Source organism: Rhinoderma darwinii, chromosome 3 (genome assembly GCF_050947455.1).
Source record: "Rhinoderma darwinii isolate aRhiDar2 chromosome 3, aRhiDar2.hap1, whole genome shotgun sequence".
In the NCBI taxonomy this organism is placed as follows: domain Eukaryota; kingdom Metazoa; phylum Chordata; class Amphibia; order Anura; family Rhinodermatidae; genus Rhinoderma; species Rhinoderma darwinii.
In genome coordinates, this window is record NC_134689.1 from 368,760,676 (window position 1) to 368,773,200 (window position 12,525).

Sequence of the window (12,525 nt, forward strand, 5' to 3'; positions counted from 1 at the left end):
CAATGCCGCCTAAGTTAACTGCAATACAACCATGACAGCCACAATGGCTTCAATAGCCCTATGACAACTACAATGCCCCATGACAGTCATTATGCCAGGAGCCACAATGCCACTATGCGAGCCACAATGCACTTTAGCGCAGATACAGTGCTGCCAATGCCTCTTATGCCAGCCCCAATGCCCCCATGATCGTAAATTGTCCTCCATGCCAGCCACTGTGCTCTAAATGCCAGCTAAATTGCCCCCATGAAATCAACAATGTCCCATTTCCCAGTCAAAATGCAGCCATGACATCTGCAAGGTCCACAATGTCCCTTATCCCAGCCACTATGCTCCATGATAATCTAATGCTCTCAATGCCAGCCATATTGTCCTCAATGCTCCCTAAGCCAACATCAATAGAACCAGGACAACTAAAATGCCCCATGACAACCACTATGTCCTCATTGTCCACTTTACCAGACACAATGCTTACCTAAAATCCACAATGCCCCCCCATGACAGCCACTATCCCCAAATTACTCATATGCGAGCCACAATGCCCTAAGTGCCAATTACAAATTTATCGAACAACCAGAAAGTCCTCAATTCTATCTATGCCAGCATCAATGCCACCACAAACGCCACATTGCACTCCATATCAGCCACAATGGCCTGAATGCCTTTTTTGCATACCTCAATGTTCCCATGACAACTACAAAGTCCCTATGTCAACCACAATTCCTCCTATGGCAGCAATGCCCAAGTGCCAGCCACAGTGTTCCTCTGGAGCCATTATGCCCACATGTCTGCCACACTGTCCCTGAGCCCAGCCACAATATCTCCATTACAGCCACAATGTTCTCAATTCCCCTTTTGCCAACGAAAATGAAGAAATGGCACAATGCCCTCCATGCCTTTCACAATGAAATTAATAGCCCTATTCCAACTAGATTGCCCCCATTCTACGCACAATGCCCCTAATGCAAGAAGCAATGCCCACAGAACACCCACTATATATCTTATCCAAATAGCCAAATACCAGCCACAATGGCTCCCATTCAAGAAACAATGCACTCATAAGAGCCACTATGCCCCATGACATCCCCAATGTCCCTTATCCCAGCTACAATAGCTCTATTACAGCCACAAGTCCCACAATGCCAGCCACATTATCCTTAATGCCCCCTTAGCCGTCCCACAATGCCAGCCACATTATCCTTAATGCCCCCTTAGCCATTCGGAATACAACCATGACAACCACAATTCACTTATTGCCTCTTAAGAGAACCATAATGCCCCAAGACAAACAAAATGATTTCATGACAACTACCACTTTCCCAAACATAATGCCCATTTTAATACCACATCTCCAACTAAGTCACAATGCCATCTAATGACAGCAACAATACCTTCAATGCTAATTACAATTCCGTGAGGACAGTTACAATGTCCACATGACACCGGCTATATGTCTTTTCCAAATAGCCAAATACCAGCCACAATGGCTCCCATTCATGCAACAATGCACTCATGAGAGCCACTATGCCACATGACATCCACAATGTCCCTTATCCCAGCCACAATATCTCTATTACAGCCACAAGTCCCTCAATGACAGCCACATTACTCTCCATGCCCTCTTAGCCATTCGGAATACAACCATGGCAACCACAATTCATTTATTGCCTCTTAATAATGCCCCAAGACAAACAAAATGCTCTCATGACAACTACCACATTCCCAAACACAATGCCCATTTTAATACCACATCTCCAACTAAGTCACAATGCCCTCATTGTTCACTTTACCAGTCACAATCCCAACACAAATATCACAATGCCTCCAAAAAAGTCACAATGTCCTCATGACAGCCACACTATCCCTAATTCCCAGTCACGATGTTACCATAAAAGCCACAATGTCCTCTGACAACAACAATCACGGAATGCATCGTATTACAGCAACAATGTCTTCAATGCTAATTACAATTCCGCGAGGACAGACCCTATGCCCTCAATTCTCCCTATGCCAGCCACAATACCCTCCATACCAGCCAAAAATTTCCCATTGGGGAAGTGGAGATGGTGATGAATGTGTATGTTGGAATGTAAATGCAGTGCACCCATGTGTAGAACACAAAGGCATTTACAATGCCCTTAAATATCTATAGCCAATATATGTACTACTAGACATATATCCTTATATACCGGGAAGGTATTACCACACCTCTGAAAGTCCAGAGCTAGAAACTAGCCTGATAATTATCAGTAATTAATAATAATATTAATTACCAGTCATTTGATTCCCCTATTGCCTCTGTCTGGAGGATTCCATATCTTGCTTCTCTTCACTTTCAAATAGACACCTAGAAAAAAAAAATCAAGAAAGAGGTGTGATAATACATTCCAGGTATATGCTATAGATGTATTGGAAACAGTAAAGAGATTTTAGTGTGCCTAGTTTCTAATGAAACCCCCAAATATTTTAAGGGCCAATTAAACCCTTTCTGTGATACATTCTGAGGAGCCAAATTAGAGATCCAACCTCAAGTCTTCCTATCCAAGAGTATGCACAAACCACCCCATCTTGACTAGAAGCTATAAGTAGGATATAATCAACTCTGATCACAATCCCAAAATTAGTCACCAATCACATCAAAGATCAGATGTCTAGAAGAAATAGCACTCTCCTCCACATCTGTATAAAACAGAAAACCATTCTACAATCTATTCAGTGGACCATTTACAACTCATATATGACATGGGCCTAAATGTGACCTAGAGAGGACACAATATAGCTATTATCAGTCATCATGAAGAATATCACACATTCAACAAAAACCTCACATGCGCCAGGTTAAGACACAAAGTGATATCACCAGTAGCGAAAATAGCTAGATGCTGACTTGCAACTTGTGGCCAAATGACTAGAGAGGCAAAGAAAATTAGACACATCAACTATACTGTGCCACTCATAGTAAAAAAAGAAACATCGTCCACGCAAACCCTAAATCAAAAAGCCACGACAGTCACAATTTTCCAATGACAGACAAAATGCACCTACGACAGCTACATTGTCCCACCACATCTAAATGGCTCCAATGACAGCCACAAATTCCTCAGTGCCAGCCACATTTCCCGCACATGACAACCACAAAGTCATCAATGCCCCCTATGCAAATCACCATGCCTTCAATACCTGCTAAGCCAACCAAAATTCCCACATGACAACCGTAGTGCCTGCCGTGCCAGCTACAAGACCTTAAAAAAAGCCACAATGCTTTTCAGGTTAGCCACAATGCACTCACAACACCCACAATGTACCTTATTCCAGCTACAATGCGCCATGCCAGCCACAAGGTTCTTATAATAGCCACATTATGCCCCATGTCATTTACATGGTCTCCTAAGTCACTAAAACCCCATGACACCCCCATTGATCCCATGACACACGCAATCTACGTTATCTCCACAAAAATGCCTTAATGGCAGAAACCACGCTGGCAGTGGCCACTATGCCAGCCACAAAGTCCCCATGCCAGCTACAGTGTACTTTATCCCAGCAGCAATTCCGGTGATACCCCTTATCCAAGCTACAATGACCACCCAAATGTCCTTTATTCAACACACAATGGCCTCAGTATCTATATGCAAACTACAATTAACCACATGACAGCCACAAAGCTCCCATGTAAGGCACAATGCGCCAATGACAATGACATTGCGCTCAATGACACCAAGGTATTTACAATGCCCAATGCTGGCAATAATGCTCCTATAAGAGTGACTATGCCCTCATGAAACCCACAATGTCATTTATAAGGGACACAATGCCACTATGACAGTCAAATGCCCTCCATGACAGCCACAAAGCCACCAGAAAATCAACAATCATGCGACCACAATGTACTTTATCCATGCAACAATGCTGTCAATGCCCCTTATGCCAGCCTGAAGGCCAAAATGGAAAGCACCAAATGTCAATGCTCCTTTGCAAGCCACTATGCCTTTATTAAAGCCACAATGAACTCACTTTCCCCTTTGCTAACCAAGACATGACAGACACAAGTCCCCGTGCCAGCCATAATGACACCTGCAAGCCACAATATCCTCATGACACTCGCTATGTCCCATATCCCAGTCATAATATCCTCAATGTTAGCCACAACTTCCTCCCTGCCAGCCAACCACAAAGCCCCCATTACATCCAATACCAGGTGACAGCCATAATGCTTCTAACCAATATCCCATATGGCAGCTAAAATGTCCCCATGACAGATACAAAGTCCAGTGTCCCTTATTCCTTTCACAATGCCCCTTATCCAAACCACATTGCTCTCAATGCCGCCTAAGTTAACTGCAATACAACCATGACAGCCACAATGGCTTCAATAGCCCTATGACAACTACAATGCCCCATGACAGTCATTATGCCAGGAGCCACAATGCCACTATGCGAGCCACAATGCACTTTAGCGCAGATACAGTGCTGCCAATGCCTCTTATGCCAGCCCCAATGCCCCCATGATCGTAAATTGTCCTCCATGCCAGCCACTGTGCTCTAAATGCCAGCTAAATTGCCCCCATGAAATCAACAATGTCCCATTTCCCAGTCAAAATGCAGCCATGACATCTGCAAGGTCCACAATGTCCCTTATCCCAGCCACTATGCTCCATGATAATCTAATGCTCTCAATGCCAGCCATATTGTCCTCAATGCTCCCTAAGCCAACATCAATAGAACCAGGACAACTAAAATGCCCCATGACAACCACTATGTCCTCATTGTCCACTTTACCAGACACAATGCTTACCTAAAATCCACAATGCCCCCCCATGACAGCCACTATCCCCAAATTACTCATATGCGAGCCACAATGCCCTAAGTGCCAATTACAAATTTATCGAACAACCAGAAAGTCCTCAATTCTATCTATGCCAGCATCAATGCCACCACAAACGCCACATTGCACTCCATATCAGCCACAATGGCCTGAATGCCTTTTTTGCATACCTCAATGTTCCCATGACAACTACAAAGTCCCTATGTCAACCACAATTCCTCCTATGGCAGCAATGCCCAAGTGCCAGCCACAGTGTTCCTCTGGAGCCATTATGCCCACATGTCTGCCACACTGTCCCTGAGCCCAGCCACAATATCTCCATTACAGCCACAATGTTCTCAATTCCCCTTTTGCCAACGAAAATGAAGAAATGGCACAATGACCTCCATGCCTTTCACAATGAAATTAATAGCCCTATTCCAACTAGATTGCCCCCATTCTACGCACAATGCCCCTAATGCAAGAAGCAATGCCCACAGAACACCCACTATATATCTTATCCAAATAGCCAAATACCAGCCACAATGGCTCCCATTCAAGCAACAATGCACTCATAAGAGCCACTATGCCCCCATGACATCCACAATGTCCCTTATCCCAGCTACAATAGCTCTATTACAGCCACAAGTCCCACAATGCCAGCCACATTATCCTTAATGCCCCCTTAGCCGTCCCACAATGCCAGCCACATTATCCTTAATGCCCCCTTAGCCATTCGGAATACAACCATGACAACCACAATTCACTTATTGCCTCTTAAGAGAACCATAATGCCCCAAGACAAACAAAATGATTTCATGACAACTACCACTTTCCCAAACATAATGCCCATTTTAATACCACATCTCCAACTAAGTCACAATGCCATCTAATGACAGCAACAATACCTTCAATGCTAATTACAATTCCGTGAGGACAGTTACAATGTCCACATGACACCGGCTATATGTCTTTTCCAAATAGCCAAATACCAGCCACAATGGCTCCCATTCATGCAACAATGCACTCATGAGAGCCACTATGCCACATGACATCCACAATGTCCCTTATCCCAGCCACAATATCTCTATTACAGCCACAAGTCCCTCAATGACAGCCACATTACTCTCCATGCCCTCTTAGCCATTCGGAATACAACCATGGCAACCACAATTCATTTATTGCCTCTTAATAATGCCCCAAGACAAACAAAATGCTCTCATGACAACTACCACATTCCCAAACACAATGCCCATTTTAATACCACATCTCCAACTAAGTCACAATGCCCTCATTGTTCACTTTACCAGTCACAATCCCAACACAAATATCACAATGCCTCCAAAAAAGTCACAATGTCCTCATGACAGCCACACTATCCCTAATTCCCAGTCACGATGTTACCATAAAAGCCACAATGTCCTCTGACAACAACAATCACGGAATGCATCGTATTACAGCAACAATGTCTTCAATGCTAATTACAATTCCGCGAGGACAGACCCTATGCCCTCAATTCTCCCTATGCCAGCCACAATACCCTCCATACCAGCCAAAAATTTCCCATTGGGGAAGTGGAGATGGTGATGAATGTGTATGTTGGAATGTAAATGCAGTGCACCCATGTGTAGAACACAAAGGCATTTACAATGCCCTTAAATATCTATAGCCAATATATGTACTACTAGACATATATCCTTATATACCGGGAAGGTATTACCACACCTCTGAAAGTCCAGAGCTAGAAACTAGCCTGATAATTATCAGTAATTAATAATAATATTAATTACCAGTCATCTGATTCCCCTATTGCCGCTGTCTGGAGGATTCCATATCTTGCTTCTCTTCACTTTCAAATAGACACCTAGAAAAAAAAAATCAAGAAAGAGGTGTGATAATACATTCCTGGTATATGCTATAGATGTATTGGAAACAGTAAAGAGATTTTAGTGTGCCTAGTTTCTAATGAAACCCCCAAATATTTTAAGGGCCAATTAAACCCTTTCTGTGATACATTCTGAGGAGCCAAATTAGAGATCCAACCTCAAGTCTTCCTATCCAAGAGTATGCACAAACCACCCCATCTTGACTAGAAGCTATAAGTAGGATATAATCAACTCTGATCACAACCCCAAAATTAATCACCAATCACATCAAAGATCAGATGTCTAGAAGAAATAGCACTCTCCTCCACATCTGTATAAAACAGAAAACCATTCTACAATCTATTCAGTGGACCATTTACAACTCATATATGACATGGGCCTAAATGTGACCTAGAGAGGACACAATATAGCTATTATCAGTCATCATGAAGAATATCACACATTCAACAAAAACCTCACATGCGCCAGGTTAAGACACAAAGTGATATCACCAGTAGCGAAAATAGCTAGATGCTGACTTGCAACTTGTGGCCAAATCACTAGAGAGGCAAAGAAAATTAGACACATCAACTATACTGTGCCACTCCTAGTAAAAAAAGAAACATCGTCCACGCAAACCCTAAATCAAAAAGCCACGACAGTCACAATTTTCCAATGACAGACAAAATGCACCTACGACAGCTACATTGTCCCACCACATCTAAATGGCTCCAATGACAGCCACAAATTCCTCAGTGCCAGCCACATTTCCCGCACATGACAACCACAAAGTCATCAATGCCCCCTATGCAAATCACCATGCCTTCAATACCTGATAAGCCAACCAAAATTCCCACATGACAACCGTAGTGCCTGCCGTGCCAGCTACAAGACCTTAAAAAAAGCCACAATGCTTTTCAGGTTAGCCACAATGCACTCACAACACCCACAATGTACCTTATTCCAGCTACAATGCGCCATGCCAGCCACAAGGTTCTTATAATAGCCACATTATGCCCCATGTCATTTACATGGTCTCCTAAGTCACTAAAACCCCATGACACCCCCATTGATCCCATGACACACGCAATCTACGTTATCTCCACAAAAATGCCTTAATGGCAGAAACCACGCTGGCAGTGGCCACTATGCCAGCCACAAAGTCCCCATGCCAGCTACAGTGTACTTTATCCCAGCAGCAATTCCGGTGATACCCCTTATCCAAGCTACAATGACCACCCAAATGTCCTTTATTCAACACACAATGGCCTCAGTATCTATATGCAAACTACAATTAACCACATGACAGCCACAAAGCTCCCATGTAAGGCACAATGCGCCAATGACAATGACATTGCGCTCAATGACACCAAGGTATTTACAATGCCCAATGCTGGCAATAATGCTCCTATAAGAGTGACTATGCCCTCATGAAACCCACAATGTCATTTATAAGGGACACAATGCCACTATGACAGTCAAATGCCCTCCATGACAGCCACAAAGCCACCAGAAAATCAACAATCATGCGACCACAATGTACTTTATCCATGCAACAATGCTGTCAATGCCCCTTATGCCAGCCTGAAGGCCAAAATGGAAAGCACCAAATGTCAATGCTCCTTTGCAAGCCACTATGCCTTTATTAAAGCCACAATGAACTCACTTTCCCCTTTGCTAACCAAGACATGACAGACACAAGTCCCCGTGCCAGCCATAATGACACCTGAAAGCCACAATATCCTCATGACACTCGCTATGTCCCATATCCCAGTCATAATATCCTCAATGTTAGCCACAACTTCCTCCCTGCCAGCCAACCACAAAGCCCCCATTACATCCAATACCAGGTGACAGCCATAATGCTTCTAACCAATATCCCATATGGCAGCTAAAATGTCCCCATGACAGATACAAAGTCCAGTGTCCCTTATTCCTTTCACAATGCCCCTTATCCAAACCACATTGCTCTCAATGCCGCCTAAGTTAACTGCAATACAACCATGACAGCCACAATGGCTTCAATAGCCCTATGACAACTACAATGCCCCATGACAGTCATTATGCCAGGAGCCACAATGCCACTATGCGAGCCACAATGCACTTTAGCGCAGATACAGTGCTGCCAATGCCTCTTATGCCAGCCCCAATGCCCCCATGATCGTAAATTGTCCTCCATGCCAGCCACTGTGCTCTAAATGCCAGCTAAATTGCCCCCATGAAATCAACAATGTCCCATTTCCCAGTCAAAATGCAGCCATGACATCTGCAAGGTCCACAATGTCCCTTATCCCAGCCACTATGCTCCATGATAATCTAATGCTCTCAATGCCAGCCATATTGTCCTCAATGCTCCCTAAGCCAACATCAATAGAACCAGGACAACTAAAATGCCCCATGACAACCACTATGTCCTCATTGTCCACTTTACCAGACACAATGCTTACCTAAAATCCACAATGCCCCCCCATGACAGCCACTATCCCCAAATTACTCATATGCGAGCCACAATGCCCTAAGTGCCAATTACAAATTTATCGAACAACCAGAAAGTCCTCAATTCTATCTATGCCAGCATCAATGCCACCACAAACGCCACATTGCACTCCATATCAGCCACAATGGCCTGAATGCCTTTTTTGCATACCTCAATGTTCCCATGACAACTACAAAGTCCCTATGTCAACCACAATTCCTCCTATGGCAGCAATGCCCAAGTGCCAGCCACAGTGTTCCTCTGGAGCCATTATGCCCACATGTCTGCCACACTGTCCCTGAGCCCAGCCACAATATCTCCATTACAGCCACAATGTTCTCAATTCCCCTTTTGCCAACGAAAATGAAGAAATGGCACAATGCCCTCCATGCCTTTCACAATGAAATTAATAGCCCTATTCCAACTAGATTGCCCCCATTCTACGCACAATGCCCCTAATGCAAGAAGCAATGCCCACAGAACACCCACTATATATCTTATCCAAATAGCCAAATACCAGCCACAATGGCTCCCATTCAAGCAACAATGCACTCATAAGAGCCACTATGCCCCCATGACATCCACAATGTCCCTTATCCCAGCTACAATAGCTCTATTACAGCCACAAGTCCCACAATGCCAGCCACATTATCCTTAATGCCCCCTTAGCCGTCCCACAATGCCAGCCACATTATCCTTAATGCCCCCTTAGCCATTCGGAATACAACCATGACAACCACAATTCACTTATTGCCTCTTAAGAGAACCATAATGCCCCAAGACAAACAAAATGATTTCATGACAACTACCACTTTCCCAAACACAATGCCCATTTTAATACCACATCTCCAACTAAGTCACAATGCCATCTAATGACAGCAACAATACCTTCAATGCTAATTACAATTCCGTGAGGACAGTTACAATGTCCACATGACACCGGCTATATGTCTTTTCCAAATAGCCAAATACCAGCCACAATGGCTCCCATTCATGCAACAATGCACTCATGAGAGCCACTATGCCACATGACATCCACAATGTCCCTTATCCCAGCCACAATATCTCTATTACAGCCACAAGTCCCTCAATGACAGCCACATTACTCTCCATGCCCTCTTAGCCATTCGGAATACAACCATGGCAACCACAATTCATTTATTGCCTCTTAATAATGCCCCAAGACAAACAAAATGCTCTCATGACAACTACCACATTCCCAAACACAATGCCCATTTTAATACCACATCTCCAACTAAGTCACAATGCCCTCATTGTTCACTTTACCAGTCACAATCCCAACACAAATATCACAATGCCTCCAAAAAAGTCACAATGTCCTCATGACAGCCACACTATCCCTAATTCCCAGTCACGATGTTACCATAAAAGCCACAATGTCCTCTGACAACAACAATCACGGAATGCATCGTATTACAGCAACAATGTCTTCAATGCTAATTACAATTCCGCGAGGACAGACCCTATGCCCTCAATTCTCCCTATGCCAGCCACAATACCCTCCATACCAGCCAAAAATTTCCCATTGGGGAAGTGGAGATGGTGATGAATGTGTATGTTGGAATGTAAATGCAGTGCACCCATGTGTAGAACACAAAGGCATTTACAATGCCCTTAAATATCTATAGCCAATATATGTACTACTAGACATATATCCTTATATACCGGGAAGGTATTACCACACCTCTGAAAGTCCAGAGCTAGAAACTAGCCTGATAATTATCAGTAATTAATAATAATATTAATTACCAGTCATTTGATTCCTCTATTGCCGCTGTCTGGAGGATTCCATATCTTGCTTCTCTTCACTTTCAAATAGACACCTAGAAAAAAAAAAATCAAGAAAGAGGTGTGATAATACATACCTGGTATATGCTATAGATGTATTGGAAACAGTAAAGAGATTTTAGTGTGCCTAGTTTCTAATGAAACCCCCAAATATTTTAAGGGCCAATTAAACCCTTTCTGTGATACATTCTGAGGAGCCAAATTAGAGATCCAACCTCAAGTCTTCCTATCCAAGAGTATGCACAAACCACCCCATCTTGACTAGAAGCTATAAGTAGGATATAATCAACTCTGATCACAATCCCAAAATTAGTCACCAATCACATCAAAGATCAGATGTCTAGAAGAAATAGCACTCTCCTCCACATCTGTATAAAACAGAAAACCATTCTACAATCTATTCAGTGGACCATTTACAACTCATATATGACATGGGCCTAAATGTGACCTAGAGAGGACACAATATAGCTATTATCAGTCATCATGAAGAATATCACACATTCAACAAAAACCTCACATGCGCCAGGTTAAGACACAAAGTGATATCACCAGTAGCGAAAATAGCTAGATGCTGACTTGCAACTTGTGGCCAAATCACTAGAGAGGCAAAGAAAATTAGACACATCAACTATACTGTGCCACTCATAGTAAAAAAAGAAACATCGTCCACGCAAACCCTAAATCAAAAAGCCACGACAGTCACAATTTTCCAATGACAGACAAAATGCACCTACGACAGCTACATTGTCCCACCACATCTAAATGGCTCCAATGACAGCTACAAATTCCTCAGTGCCAGCCACATTTCCCGCACATGACAACCACAAAGTCATCAATGCCCCCTATGCAAATCACCATGCCTTCAATACCTGCTAAGCCAACCAAAATTCCCACATGACAACCGTAGTGCCTGCCGTGCCAGCTACAAGACCTTAAAAAAAGCCACAATGCTTTTCAGGTTAGCCACAATGCACTCACAACACCCACAATGTACCTTATTCCAGTTACAATGCGCCATGCCAGCCACAAGGTTCTTATAATAGCCACATTATGCCCCATGTCATTTACATGGTCTCCTAAGTCACTAAAACCCCATGACACCCCCATTGATCCCATGACACACGCAATCTAAGTTATCTCCACAAAAATGCCTTAATGGCAGAAACCACGCTGGCAGTGGCCACTATGCCAGCCACAAAGTCCCCATGCCAGCTACAGTGTACTTTATCCCAGCAGCAATTCCGGTGATACCCCTTATCCAAGCTACAATGACCACCCAAATGTCCTTTATTCAACACACAATGGCCTCAGTATCTATATGCAAACTACAATTAACCACATGACAGCCACAAAGCTCCCATGTAAGGCACAATGCGCCAATGACAATGACATTGCGCTCAATGACACCAAGGTATTTACAATGCCCAATGCTGGCAATAATGCTCCTATAAGAGTGACTATGCCCTCATGAAACCCACAATGTCATTTATAAGGGACACAATGCCACTATGACAGTCAAATGCCCTCCATGACAGCCACAAAGCCACCAGAAAATCAACAATCATGCGACC

At 43.5% G+C, this 12,525-nt stretch overlaps 1 long non-coding RNA gene across 1 annotated transcript in view; it reads right to left on the reverse strand.

Moving 5' to 3' along the window:
- The window catches only part of LOC142748267 (uncharacterized), a 47,148-nt gene that overhangs the window by 31,883 nt on the left and 2,740 nt on the right, over positions 1-12,525 (reverse strand). The window contains exons 2-3 of the long non-coding RNA XR_012882210.1: positions 10,916-10,989; positions 6,595-6,668 (exon numbers count right to left, since the gene is read on the reverse strand). This is a non-coding gene — a long non-coding RNA (uncharacterized LOC142748267). The remainder of the gene's footprint in view (positions 1-6,594; positions 6,669-10,915; positions 10,990-12,525) is intronic.